Source organism: Poecilia reticulata, chromosome 22, assembly GCF_904066995.2.
Source record: "Poecilia reticulata chromosome 22, P_reticulata-male-v2, whole genome shotgun sequence".
NCBI classification, from domain to species: Eukaryota; Metazoa; Chordata; class Actinopteri; order Cyprinodontiformes; family Poeciliidae; genus Poecilia; species Poecilia reticulata.
In genome coordinates, this window is record NC_088851.1 from 8,910,838 (window position 1) to 8,924,533 (window position 13,696).

Consider the following 13,696-nt stretch of genomic DNA (forward strand, 5'->3'; position numbering starts at 1 on the left):
TGACGCTCTTCTTGAATCCAAAATCACATGGGAGGTCTGGGTCAAATATCTTTCTCATCATAGGCATAGGTGTATCAGGCCTCCTGGGGAATCGACGGGGCTCCATCTTGCGTTTCAGTCTCTGGGTGAAAAATTGCACTTCTCTATAAATCCGTTGAGTTCTGCGCATCTGGCTTTAGAACACACGTAACAAGATATTCAAAGGGTTCAGAGCTGATGTCATAGAATCTATGACACAAAGCCTGGGTTCCTAGTGACATCATCAGTTGGGTAGAAGTATAACAGTTGCTATGGTAACCAGGAAAAGCTCTGAAGTGATTCACACTTCTTAGTGAAGGAGATGTTTCCACCCATCAAACATTTCAAATAAACTCATTCATATTAACACAAATGTAACTTTTTCCAACAATTTAGACAAGATTCAGCCAATGTGGCTTTAGGCTTTACAATGTGCAAAACACAATCACCTGGTTTCCCATTAAATCTGCTCAACAGTGTTTTCCTCATCAATACATTTTTTGATGAGGAACCTAACAATAGTTTCTAATTTCTTTTGCTGGCCGCTATCTAAGCTACGGCCTAAAGACGGCGTTCCCAGCGTGTCATTTCGTTCAACCTTAGCTTCGAGCACATGGGCGTGTGAAAACCACCACGTATGTACGAGCATGCAAAGAGCTGAGAGAGGTAGAGGAAAACAGAATGATTTATTCCTGACGCTCTCTTTCAAGTGACCTGCACAAGTTTTGACTATCCACTGAAGACTCCATCAACAGTCTTCATGTTTTTCATGTGGGTTTGTATGTTTTCCTCCCACAAATAGCTTAATACAGAAAACTTTTCATCAGAAACAACTGATGGTCAAGCAGGTGATGAGCTTTTTCAACCAAGTTCCATTGAACAAGTGGGTAGTTTAAGTATTTCCAATTTATTAGTAATGTTCTTTGACATGTTGTGTTGTACCTTTCATGTTCATGTGTAAATTATTGAATACAACATGTGAATAATTAGTAATTGTAATCCATCCATCCATCCATCCATTTTCTTACACCCTTGTCCCTTAATGGGGTCGGGTGGGTTGCTGGTGCCCATCTCCAGCTAACGTTCCGGGCGAGAGGCGGGGTCACCCTGGACAGGTCAACACAGAAAGACAGACAGGACACACAACCATGCACACACTCACACACACACCAAGGGAGAATTTAGAGAAACCAATTAACCTGAGAGTCATGTGTTTGACTGTGGGAAAACCCGATGAAAACCACGCATGCACAGGGAGATCATGCAAACTTCATGCACCCAGAACCCAGAATCTTCTTGCTGCAGGGCAACAGCTCTACCAACTTCACCACTGTGCAGCCCTGCGCTACTGTGCAGAACTGTAAGAACTGGTTTTCTGTAAGAATGTCATACAGAAAACATTTTCCTGAACTCTACTGTGACTTTTCAGTAGTTGATTTTATGTATGCCAATGAGTTTTAGCATAAAAGATTAAATCTCAGCCTAACTTGAATGTTTAAAGTACTAGCATAAAGAGCTGCATTTTTGTGTACAGTGCCCACTTAGTTTTTAGTCAACAGGTCATGTTTGATGAATGTACTAAATCTGGTAGCGTTGCGATTGTATTTAATGTAAAAATTTCAGCACCTCTGCATCAGTACACATGAACCTCATGCTAAACAGTTTTTATGGAATATTACCATGGAAGTTATGATTAGTTAGAAAGTATCGTTCCAATTACTTCTACGTTGTTTTTTTGTTTTTTGTTCTTTTTTCCGCTACTGGAGTTTTACTGCAGTTCACTTTAAGACGTTTGTTGAAGTCTGGTGGAGGTGTTGAATACTTTTTTGCTTTTTATTCACCCCTCTAAATCATTGAACTCAGGTGTCACTTCCGTGTCCACAAACGTGTGAAATCCAGCAGTGAGTCCAGTTGTGGAATGATCTTGCAACTAAATATTCCACCAGTAGCTGGAATAGTGGGGTTATAACGAAGTGAAAGCAATTGGGAACTACAGCAACTTGGAAACAAATTGTCAGGTCAGTCAAATCAAGAAGTGAGTTCAATGAAAGCTGAGCTGGGTAAGTGTGCAAAGGTCTTCAAAGTTCTACAGAGTTGATGACAACAGACCAGGCACGTGCAGAGGGGGGGAATGGGGGGGCTTGAGCACCTGCCCTTTTCGCTCCGTGCCCCCAAGTGCCCTTTTGGTCAATTTAAAATTTTTTTTTATTATTAATTGTAAAAAGGTAAGGGGACAGTAAACTTCCCTGCCTTACTCCGTTACCAACTTTAAACGAATCAGACATTGTGTTGGCCCATTTTACAAACATTGATTGATGACCATACCAGTAGACCAGAATTCTAATTAGATATTTGGGTACACCTCTGCTTTCTAACTTGCCGAACAGTTTTTGGTGATTCACACGATCAAATGCTTTAGAGGCATCAATAAAACACATAAATACTCTAGTGTTGTGCAAATTATACAAGTCTAAAATATCCTGTAGTGCAAAAATACACATTATATATATATATATATATATATATATATATATATATATATATATATATTTATTAATTTTTTGTCATAGTACCCCCAAGAATTTAAAACTACTTTCACCCCTGGCGATACCACATTAAAGAGTTACTAAAGGTAACTGTAGGGCTTTAAAATTTAGCAAACTACACAAGCGCAGAACAAAAGAATGAGTAAAATATGATCTCATACTCTACTGAAGCTAAATCATACAATTTAAGGTTTATAAACCTAAGAACACCGTACCAGCTGTCATATTCATGGCAGCATCATGCTGTGGGATTACTGTTTTTTCTGCCATTGGTCCTGGTGCATTACACAAACCAGGCAAAATAGTGGCGAGGATTTTATTCTTACTTCCTCTTTCAAATTCTTCAATTCCACATCAAATCAGCATCTAGATGTCTGAGACGGGGGAAAGCTGCCAGTTCCAACAGGATATGATCAGAAACACAGATCAAATCTGGGTTTGCAGCAGATAAACTTTAAATGTATCAGTTTAAACATCTCAACTTCACTCCTAATAGAAAAAAAAAACGAGAAACCATTCAGAAAAGCTGAAAAACAACAAATCCCACTCTTAAATATGAATCATTAAAAGCCCCTAAATAATTTGACACTAATGCAGATGAGTTTCTGACTGGAACTGTCCAGATTTAGTAAAGTTTTGAAAACATAAACAGTGTCAACATTTTACATATTTCATTATCAATGTCAATGCCAGTTACTAAATATAAAGAAACACAATGAAAAAAGGTTAATTTACTCCAAATAAGTAATGAACACAGTTCCAGTTGATGCGCTGCTGCAACTCAACCTCAGGGGACATTTTGTATTTAGGTAGAAATTCAGGTTTTGGGTCTTTGGATGCAAGTCAGAGCTGCAATACTATTCCTTTAGGTTGCCATGTCGGGTTTTTAGATAAAGTATACATTTCTGCTGCATGCTAAATCAACCTAAAAGTAACCACACGCTGCTGTTTAAATCTCTTATCTCTGCCAGAGTTAGTCACTCAGCTTGTGCATTCCTCTGGTTTCTGCTGACAGGAGCAACATTTTTAAAAATAATGCCAAGGACACATTAAAAACTAATAATCCCAATAATCCCTGCAGACCTGATGCATGAGTCAGCAGTTTGGAGTGCCAACACCTTTTGGCATGTCAAATACAAATCCCAGTGTCTTCCTGGAACATCCTCTCTGCCTTGTCCTCTGTTCTCACGAAGAATCGCAGCTTCTGATGATTCATCAGTTTGAACATCTCTTCAGGCCATCAAACCTGTTCGGCTAAAAATAAAAGACATTCTTCTTCTTTTGGGCCTCATAAAGACTTAACTTGGTGATATCCTCTCCTCCCAATAGTAAGTAACTCCTTTGGGAATATTAGGGTTTCTCTAACATTTGATTTACAGCGAAAATTATGTTACTTTTTCCTAAATATATATAAAGTAATTTTACACGAACTATTTCCAAGATTCAAATAGATATTCTGTTTGATTCAAATACTCTCTCTAGAGACATTTCAATAAATATTCTTTCATACAATCCAGAAAACTCTTACATTTTTCTTTTCTGAAAAGTTTTCCTCAAACTCAGAGAGAGTTACTCGATTGATTTTTACCCAGAAAGCACATGGGCAAAAACCGTTAGTGAAACGGTCACTGGGACTGCCTAGTATATATTCCATTGAGGGAAACCTGGAATGCGGCGTTCATAACCAGTGGCGGAGCTAGACCTTTAAAGTTGGGGGGGACTACCTCTGGGGGGGCAAAATTTTAAATGTATATATATATATATATATAGGCCCCTCTGTCATTTGACATGTTATAATTAACACCTTTGACTGGCGCACATGGAGACATGATAGACCTTACGCTAAGAGTTCATTGCAGAGGAAACTAAAATCAATCAAATAAAAGATCCTTTCTGAATATCATCTCATGGACACTGAACTAAATGCGTCTTTCTGACCGGGAGCTGACAGCGTGTTGAAGAGTTATGGACACCTTGGTTAGGAAGCTCTGTTTTGACAGGTAATTTGACAGGTAAAAATAGTTCGGGTCGGACCAGAATTATTTGCCTGATGGTGGCTCGGGCTTCTCATGAGTTTACATTTAATGAGTTTGGAGCACACAGAGAAAACCTAAAGAGAATGTGATCTACTTATTGTAGTTCAAGTAGAGGAATAACAGCTGACTGTTGAGAGAGGAAAGAAATTAAAGTGCAGATCCGTTAGACAGAAACAAGCGCAGAGCGCTGGGCGATAAATGCTCCACCGTTACGCTCCAATTAATCACACATGAGACGACAAACGCCAAATATACAATATATAGTTACACTGCTTACGTTAATGATGTTTTAAAAACAAAACCAGTAAAAACTTAACTGAGTTAATATGTCAGATTCCCTCCTCACCTCGTCTTGATAAGAACAGAGAGCTGTCCGCTGGTTTCTGTCCAGACTGTGATCAGCTGACCACTTGGTGCTCAGACAGTTTCAACTTTACGCACAGAGAACATCGTGGAGCTCATTATTAATCATACTAAGAACAACATCTGTCAGAGAATCATCTCTGATCTGGACGCTTTAACAGACCAGAGGCTTTGGAGCGTCTAGCTCAGCTGATCCGCTTCTGCTGGGTTTTTCTCCCGCCGATGGAAGTGATGCGGGATCAGGAAACGATCAGAGTTCTGTCGTCTTCTAATCACGTCATTTCGTGAAATGTTACCTGATTTCTAAAACGTTCTCGCAGAGAAATAATAAATGTTTCGTTTGATGACTACAAATTGGAAATAAAATGATTTTTTCTTTGACGGTCAACGAATAAACTCCAGCGCAACCTCTGCTCTGAACTATGAACATTGTCGGCCCCTCTTCGGTTTTTTCTTTTTTTTTTTGCGGAGGATCAATAAATAACTTATTGGTGTTTTACCATCACCACCAGGTATGAAGCGCTTTAGCCTTTGAGTTGCACCACAGCGCAGCACAACTGAAACACCCAGGAGAAGAATATCAGCTTGTTCTTATGAGTATAAAGGAGGCTGGTATCGTGCCTGATCTAAATCTATTTATTTATGTCATCACATGGACTTATATAAAGTTTTATACATTTTCTTTTAATATATTTATTATTGTTTTTCTTCTTTAGATATTAGGTTGACTTAGAATGATTCCAAATAATATGCAGGAATAACCTGGCGCTGTTACATGTCAATCATCTGGGGGGGCCACTAGGGGGGCCAATCAGATGACAGGGGGGGCACTGGCCCCCCTGGCCCCCCCTCTAGCTCCGCCACTGGCAAGACAGTGATGGAAAAGACAGAGAAGCTCAGCAGTAGTTGGGTTGGAAAGAACATGGGTCCATTTCCCACAACATATCTGTGTGAAATGAGCTTCTCTAGTCTGGCTACTATAAAAACTAAAAACAGAGACAGAGATGTTGAGGAAGAGTTTTGTCTTTCTTCAATTTCTGCCAGAAAATCAGCCGTTTTCATCCAAACATGCACAGGTTTCACAATAGGTGGGTAAAATATACAGATATTGACATTTTGTACATGCAACTCTTCATATTGTAACAGTGAATATAAAGTGAAATGTTTTCCAAATATTATTGCTTCTTTCAGAATAAGAATTATTTTGTGTATTCTGGCTAAACGAATGCTTGTGGATTAGTTTGTAAAACAGTTTGAAGTTTTCTACAACTTCTTTATATTTAACACCACAGTGTTGTGGCTGTTCAGGTGTATTTTTGAAGTGGACATGTTAAGTGCAATTTGAAATAAGAAATGTAAAATGTGATAAAAATGCATTTTTGTGTTTATTTGATTCCTATTCAAGAGACTTTGATAAGAATGACTATATATGTAATATAGGCGGCTACAGAGTATCTTTGTTTACATATTTGGTTGGTGGTGTACCTCGAGATTTTTTCAATTAAAATAATGTACCTTGGCTCAAAAAAGGTTGAAAAACACTGATTTAGACATACAAACTGTAGCCCACAAAACGCACATTTCATTAAAAAAACTAAAAACATCTTATTGCTGTCTTACCTTTATTTATCCATGAAATCCATGCACCCCTAATTCTGCACAAAAATTGACGTATAAGGATTTCCACCAAGCTAAATTAAAAATGTCAAAAATATTTATATCCATGGCAATTACTAGAATATTTGAAATGTTGTGCATACAGAAATATTTTCACATTCAAGTTAGACCTTTTCAAGGGTTTTTTATCAATATGACTTGGCTGTGGTCCTAAAAAATGTAATTTGGTGCGACCGTGATTTATCTAAAAATATGGTATTTTCCATGGTGTACTAAACATTTGTTTTATAAGTTTCCATTTATTTAAGGTGTTTAGAAACACATTTTTAAATTTTCTTTTTATTTTTCTGGCAATTATGACAGTTTTCCCCTCAAAAAACCTGTGAAATTCCATTTATAATTGATTTGACCGCTATTTTTCTTCACCATTTTATCAAAATGTGTTAAAATAATAAATAAATACCAGTCTCTTAAGGACACTGTATAAGTGGTTAATATTTATGCTCCAGACACTAGATATTCTATTTTGAATTCAATAAATGTACATTTTTAATCGGTCGCACCAAATGATTTATGGTCACACCAAATGATTTATACAATAAATGTAGGCCAGGAAACAGGTCAAAATCCTTTTAATACATGAAAATGGAATTGCATTCAGTTACAGTACATTACAAAAATAACAACACAAATAGAACACACCAATTTAATTTGCCTAAAAATTAATGCAGTAATCAACTTTGTAGTAAACATTTCCAACACATCTCTCATAAAATCAGAAAGTACAGGAGACTGCTTTAATTTCATAATTTAAAAAAACTGGAAAGACATTTTCAATCTCCCAAATGTAAGTGCATTAATGAAAATATAATAATTCAGTTTAACTATTTTAAACAGAACCATATAATAAGTAATGGTTTCAAAATGGAAAAATTTTATTAACTTAAAAACCATCATGCTACTCCTGGGTAGAGACGCTCCGATTAAGTTTTTTCCTGCTGATTCTGATCAGTGACGGCCGATCACTGCCAATCGCCAAAACTGATCTCGTGGATTGACTGTTAATTTTTCGCTTTAGGTATAAATGACACCATGTGATCTGATCAATCTGACCGGTGGGACCATCGGTGGCCGATTGATCAGCACACCTCTACTCCTGTGTACTTAAATGCCCAAGTGAACAAAGGAAAATGCTTATTTTCAAGCAATTTTTAGAACCAGCCATTTGTGAACTTTGCCCAGTCTTGGCTGTTCAATTTGGAACTATGAGGTTTTGCTGGTTCAGGTTGTGGTGACCATGTGACCAACTTCTTGTCATCAGACTGTCGCATGGTTTCTCTCACATCTTGAAGTACCTGGGTCATATATGGTACTTCATCATAGCTCAGTTTGATGACAGTGGGATCTAGAAAAATAGATAAAAACAATAAATGACAAAATATATGCTATAATTATTCCCGTAATGTTAAATGTTCCATTATATTTTTATGATGCAATACAATGCAAAACAATAATAAAACTGTACAAAAACATATTCTGGAAATAATAATACAAACTATTGCTTTTGCATTTGAGTCTTGAAATCAAAAATAAAAGCACAGAAACTCCTTTTCAAACACAGAAATGTATCATTACAACGGTCGCACCACATGATATTCGGTCGCACCAAATGATATTTTCATGTTCGGTCATCATCAACAGGCAAATAATTTGCTTCCTTAAAAAAACAACCTAGCTTCAAACACAAGGCAAATATAACATTTATAATCAAAACAGAAAATAGTAGGTATATTTAAATATTAATAGTTTTTTGGTGGTTGCACCAAATGACATCCAAATATGGCAACTACATACCTACTGCTAAAAGTGACACTTTTTCTGAAATTTAAGAAAAATAAACAAACCTGTTTGCTGTATCCAGTGATTCTTGTCAGACTGTTGGATGATTCAACCTCCTGTTTTTTACTGGATTTCAAAATTTAAGTCCAAAAATTTGAATTTTTTGTTGGTCGCACCACATGATATTTTGTAAAATGACATTTTCGGACAAAGTTTGTTTAAATGTTATAATGGAATTATAACTAAAAATGCTTTGAAAATTTGAACAGGATGAAGAAAATACTTTGAAATTCATGCCAAACAGGAAATAAAATATATTTGAACAGATTTAATGTAATTTTAAAGACATTTTTGCAACAGCAATTGAGTTTGGACAGTCGCACTGCATGACATTTTGACCCTTCAAAGACCCCAAAAATGGCCAAAAAAGAACAGCTTTTGAAAGGTTAAAGAAGGTGTTAGTGGGGGAGATATATTACATATTTATGGTTTCTTTTTATGAGTTTAAACCTCTTTTTAACTGTAAAAAGTAGAGCCGGACAAAAAAAATGGGCATCACGTCTTTGAACCATTACCGTCAGAGAGGCTGGAGCATTTGCCATGCTACTGGAGGATCAGGATTTTAAGTTCTTTCTGCAACTTTTCCACCATATCATGCCTCATGTGGACCTTCTCTATGCCAAACTCCAGAAGAAGGTCATAGATTCAGTCTGTATCCAGGAGAGCATCCAACAGTTCCAGCAGGACATTCAAAAGATCAGGTAATTGTTTAAATAGCTGATTTTTCTTTTTCTTCATTATTATAATATTGTAAGTATTTCTCTTTGGCAGAAATTCTCTTCACTCCATGGTTGGACAAAGCAGTGTAGGTAGTAGTCGGCCAGTGAAGAAGCGTCGGACACTCAGTGTAGAAGACCATGAAAGGATTGCTGCAGAGGTGAGTTGTTGTGGAAAATCACCGTTACACTGGTTTATAGTAGTGTTATTTAATATATTAGGAAGATGTGCGTTGTAGTTAGAAATACCTTTAGTTGTGTCTATGCTGTGTAGGTATGTTGATGTGATGTTTGTCAGCAAGATATTTTATTTAAGTTGTACTGAAGTTTATGGGTAATGGGGAATAAAACATTTGGTTACTGAATTTTGTTTAATCTCGTCCCACAAAAATGCTGTAACACATTTCATAACACAGCCTTAAAAAATGGCAGCAAATGTTATTAAAATCAGTAAGTTTATAAATAAAATGTGTTCCTTCTTTCTATGACTTAATAGAAAGGACAAAATAACATTTCATATTTAGAGTGAAAAATGTGATTATAAAATCATAATCTTCATGTTTGTCCTTCTCTCTTAAGGTCTGTGATATCATACTGGGACACACCAGGGAGCGCTTTTCTTTCACAAACCACCTTGTTAGTGCCACACTCCTGCAGGGGGACAGATTTGAACAATACAACACAGCATTTCCTGAAGATGCACTGAGCAACACCTTAAAAGCCTATCCAGTGCTCAATCGAGGTAAGCTGAAGACAGAGCTTACCCTCATCTACAGCAAGGAAGAGTTCAAAGCCTGTTGTGGTGCTGTGGGCCTACTCAAGCTGTTTATGGAAAACAACCTAGAAGTCTTTTCAGAAACTGTCACGCTCTTGAAGATCCTCATCTCCACACCCATGACCATAACAGAAGCTGAAAGGTGCTTTTCAACTCTGAAAAAAATCAAGACTTTTCTGAGAAACTCAATGACTCAGGACAGGCTGAATGCATTGGCCATGTTGTCAATGGAGAAAAGACTAGTCACAGAGATGACTTGACTTTAACAAGAACGTAATTGAGAAATTTGCAGGGCAGAAGGAAAGGAGGGCAAAATTCTTGTTCAAATAGTGCTATTTTTTAAGATTTGTTTTGTTTGTTTGTGTGCGCCCCCCTCAGTTAGCACCAGTCAGTTAGCACCAGCCGCCACTGATATATATATATATATATATATATATATATATATATATATTTTTTTTTTTTAGAGTAATGACTTCCTTCTCGCAGCGCAGGACCAGCTTCAGGCAGCATCTTCACAAGACCTTTGACTTTTGTTCTGGAGTTTATTTGCACATTTAGGACCAAAACACAGACACCTGTAGAACACATAACCCTTCCCCTTTAAGCATTTAAATTTATACATCCAACTAAAAATACAATCTCCCTTACTATGTTCACTTCTACAAATCATATTTATCATAGCATTTATTTTAATCGTGTTAACATGATAAGCAGCAAGACTCAAATACTTATTTAAGAGTTTTTCTGTTAGGCATGGGTCACACAGATAAACATTTTCTAAATCTAATACTGAAGCTGCAGACGCAGTCTTCAACTCACGGGTTCCCTCTAGTGGTCTTTTAAAAAATTGCACGTTTTCCAAATAAAACTGCATCATTTCATTAGATGCCCTGGATTTTCTGTTTAGATAAGGCGGTTTTTATAATAATATTAGTAATCGTAAAAATAGTCATACTCAACTGATTTAACAGACCCTCTACTGCGCGTGCGTAGAGCTGCAAACAGTCAGCGCGCTTTAAATGTCTCCCCGTGCGCGCGACCGAGACCTGCGTGAAGCTGACACCCCACCCACGTCAAAAAATCCAGCAAATAGTCTGAATGGTTAGTGCTCCGTTTGTGCAGGTTTGTGCCGTTAAAATTTTCGTTTGTGCAGTTTTGGTTTCTGAGATATTAAACATTATTTTTTAGGTCATCTAGAGTTCACCATCCCCCCATATCGCTCCAAAACAAACCAAAGTGGGCTAGTTCGTTAGTGCTCCGTTTGTGCAGGTTTGTGCAGTTAAAATTTTCGTTTGTGCAGTTTTGGTTTCTGAGATATTAAAAGTTATAATTTTGGCCGATGACGTCACCATCCCCCCATATCGCTCCAAAACAAACCAAAGTGGGCTAGTTCGTTAGTGCTACGTTTGTGCAGGTTTGTGCAGTTAAAATTTTCGTTTGTGCAGTTTTGGTTTCTGAGATATTAAAAGTTATAATTTTGGCCGATGACGTCATCATCCCCCCATATGCTCCAAAACAAACCAAAGTGGGCTAGTTCGTTAGTGCTCTGTTTGTGCAGGTTTGTGCCGTTAAAATTTTCGTTTGTGCAGTTTTGGTTTCTGAGATATTAAACATTATTTTTTAGGTCATCTAGAGTTCACCATCCCCCCATATGCTCCAAAACAAACCAAAGTGGGCTAATTCGTTAGTGCTCTGTTTGTGCAGGTTTGTGCCGTTAAAATTTTCGTTTGTGCAGCTTTCGTCTTTGAGAAATTAAAAGTTATAATTTTGGCCGATGACGTCACCATCCCCCCATATGCTCCAAAACAAACCAAAGTGGGCTAATTCGTTAGTGCTCTGTTTGTGCAGGTTTGTGCCGTTAAAATTTTCGTTTGTGCAGCTTTCGTCTTTGAGATATTAAAAGTTATAATTTTGGCCGATGACGTCACCATCCCCCCATATGCTCCAAAACAAACCAAAGTGGGCTAGTTCGTTAGTGCTCTGTTTGTGCAGGTTTGTGCCGTTAAAATTTTCGTTTGTGCAGCTTTTGTCTTTAAGATATTAAAAGTTATAATTTTGGCAGATGACGTCACCATCCCCCCATATGCTCCAAAACAAACCAAAGTGGGCTAGTTCGTTAGTGCTCCGTTTGTGCAGGTTTGTGCAGTTAAAATTTTCGTTTGTGCAGCTTTTGTCTTTAAGATATTAAAAGTTATAATTTTGGCAGATGACGTCACCATCCCCCCATATCGCTCCAAAACAAACCAAAGTGTGGGCTACTTCTTGTAATTCTTCAGATTCTCAGCTGTTGTACAATGTGTACATTTTGTTTTGAACTTCAATAAAGACTTAGAACAAGAAAAAATGTGTCTCATTTCAAGAAATGTTTTAAGATAGCAATGTTTTTTCACGAACGTAGCGCACAATAATTGAATCCTGCTAATAAAGGACATGCAGCCTGACCCTAACGTAATGTGTATAACCTGTTCAACTGTGCTTTGATTTCGGAGGTGGTCTGAAGAATTATATTCACATTGTTGATGTACTGTCTGCTGATTATGCAGCAAACGTGTAAAAAAATTACATGAGCCTATAAAGGCCAATTTGCTAGTTGCTTGAGCAAAGATTTTGCCGAGTAAAACGGAAATGTGTCATTATTTCAAAGTTCATCCAAGTAATGTACTTAATATTTAGTAAATATAGTTTCAATGCAACGACTTTCATTTCATCCAATTTCTTAAATTAAATGTGTATGGGCTTCAAGGAGACATGTTTTGCGAACTTTGACATAGTTCTCACACAACTGGGATTGGCTCCACCCACACTGTAGTAAGCCTTCTGCCCCCCCCCCCCCCCCCCCTCCCATCTTGTTTTGCAGAGCAAGTGTAATTTCAACCTCTCGTTAATATTCTAGCGGTCTCAAATCGTTTTGAATAAGTCATTTTTGGAATTTTTTCAACCCCGATTTTGATTTTTTAACAAGGTAAAATCAAATTAATGCTCAACTAGCAAATTGGCCTTTATAGGCTCATGTAATTTTTTTACACGTTTGCTGCATAATCAGCAGACAGTACATCAACAATGTGAATATAATTCTTCAGACCACCTCCGAAATCAAAGCACAGTTGAACAGGTTATACACATTACGTTAGGGTCAGGCTGCATGTCCTTTATTAGCAGGATTCAATTATTGTGCGCTACGTTCGTGAAAAAACATTGCTATCTTAAAACATTTCTTGAAATGAGACACATTTTTTCTTGTTCTAAGTCTTTATTGAAGTTCAAAACAAAATGTACACATTGTACAACAGCTGAGAATCTGAAGAATTACAAGAAGTAGCCCACACTTTGGTTTGTTTTGGAGCGATATGGGGGATGGTGACGTCATCTGCCAAAATTATAACTTTTAATATCTTAAAGACAAAAGCTGCACAAACGAAAATTTTAACTGCACAAACCTGCACAAACGGAGCACTAACGAACTAGCCCACTTTGGTTTGTTTTGGAGCATATGGGGGGATGGTGACGTCATCTGCCAAAATTATAACTTTTAATATCTCAAAGACGAAAGCTGCACAAACGAAAATTTTAACGGCACAAACCTGCACAAACAGAGCACTAACGAATTAGCCCACTTTGGTTTGTTTTGGAGCATATGGGGGGATGGTGACGTCATCGGCCAAAATTATAACTTTTAATATCTCAAAGACGAAAGCTGCACAAACGAAAATTTTAACGGCACAAACC

At 37.3% G+C, this 13,696-nt stretch overlaps 2 long non-coding RNA genes across 2 annotated transcripts; one reads left to right on the forward strand and one right to left on the reverse strand.

Annotated features, from left to right (window-relative positions):
* Nucleotides 1–7,195: 7,195 nt before the first annotated feature.
* On the reverse strand, nucleotides 7,196–11,012 carry LOC145550048 (uncharacterized). The gene is made up of 2 exons (XR_014085898.1): nucleotides 10,931–11,012; nucleotides 7,196–7,985 (listed from the first exon to the last, which is right to left on the reverse strand). It is a non-coding gene; the product is annotated as an uncharacterized LOC145550048 (long non-coding RNA).
* LOC145550047 (uncharacterized) lies at nucleotides 9,004–9,986 on the forward strand. Its single transcript, XR_014085897.1, has 3 exons — nucleotides 9,004–9,180; nucleotides 9,251–9,356; nucleotides 9,775–9,986. It is a non-coding gene; the product is annotated as an uncharacterized LOC145550047 (long non-coding RNA).
* Nucleotides 11,013–13,696: the final 2,684 nt, after the last annotated feature.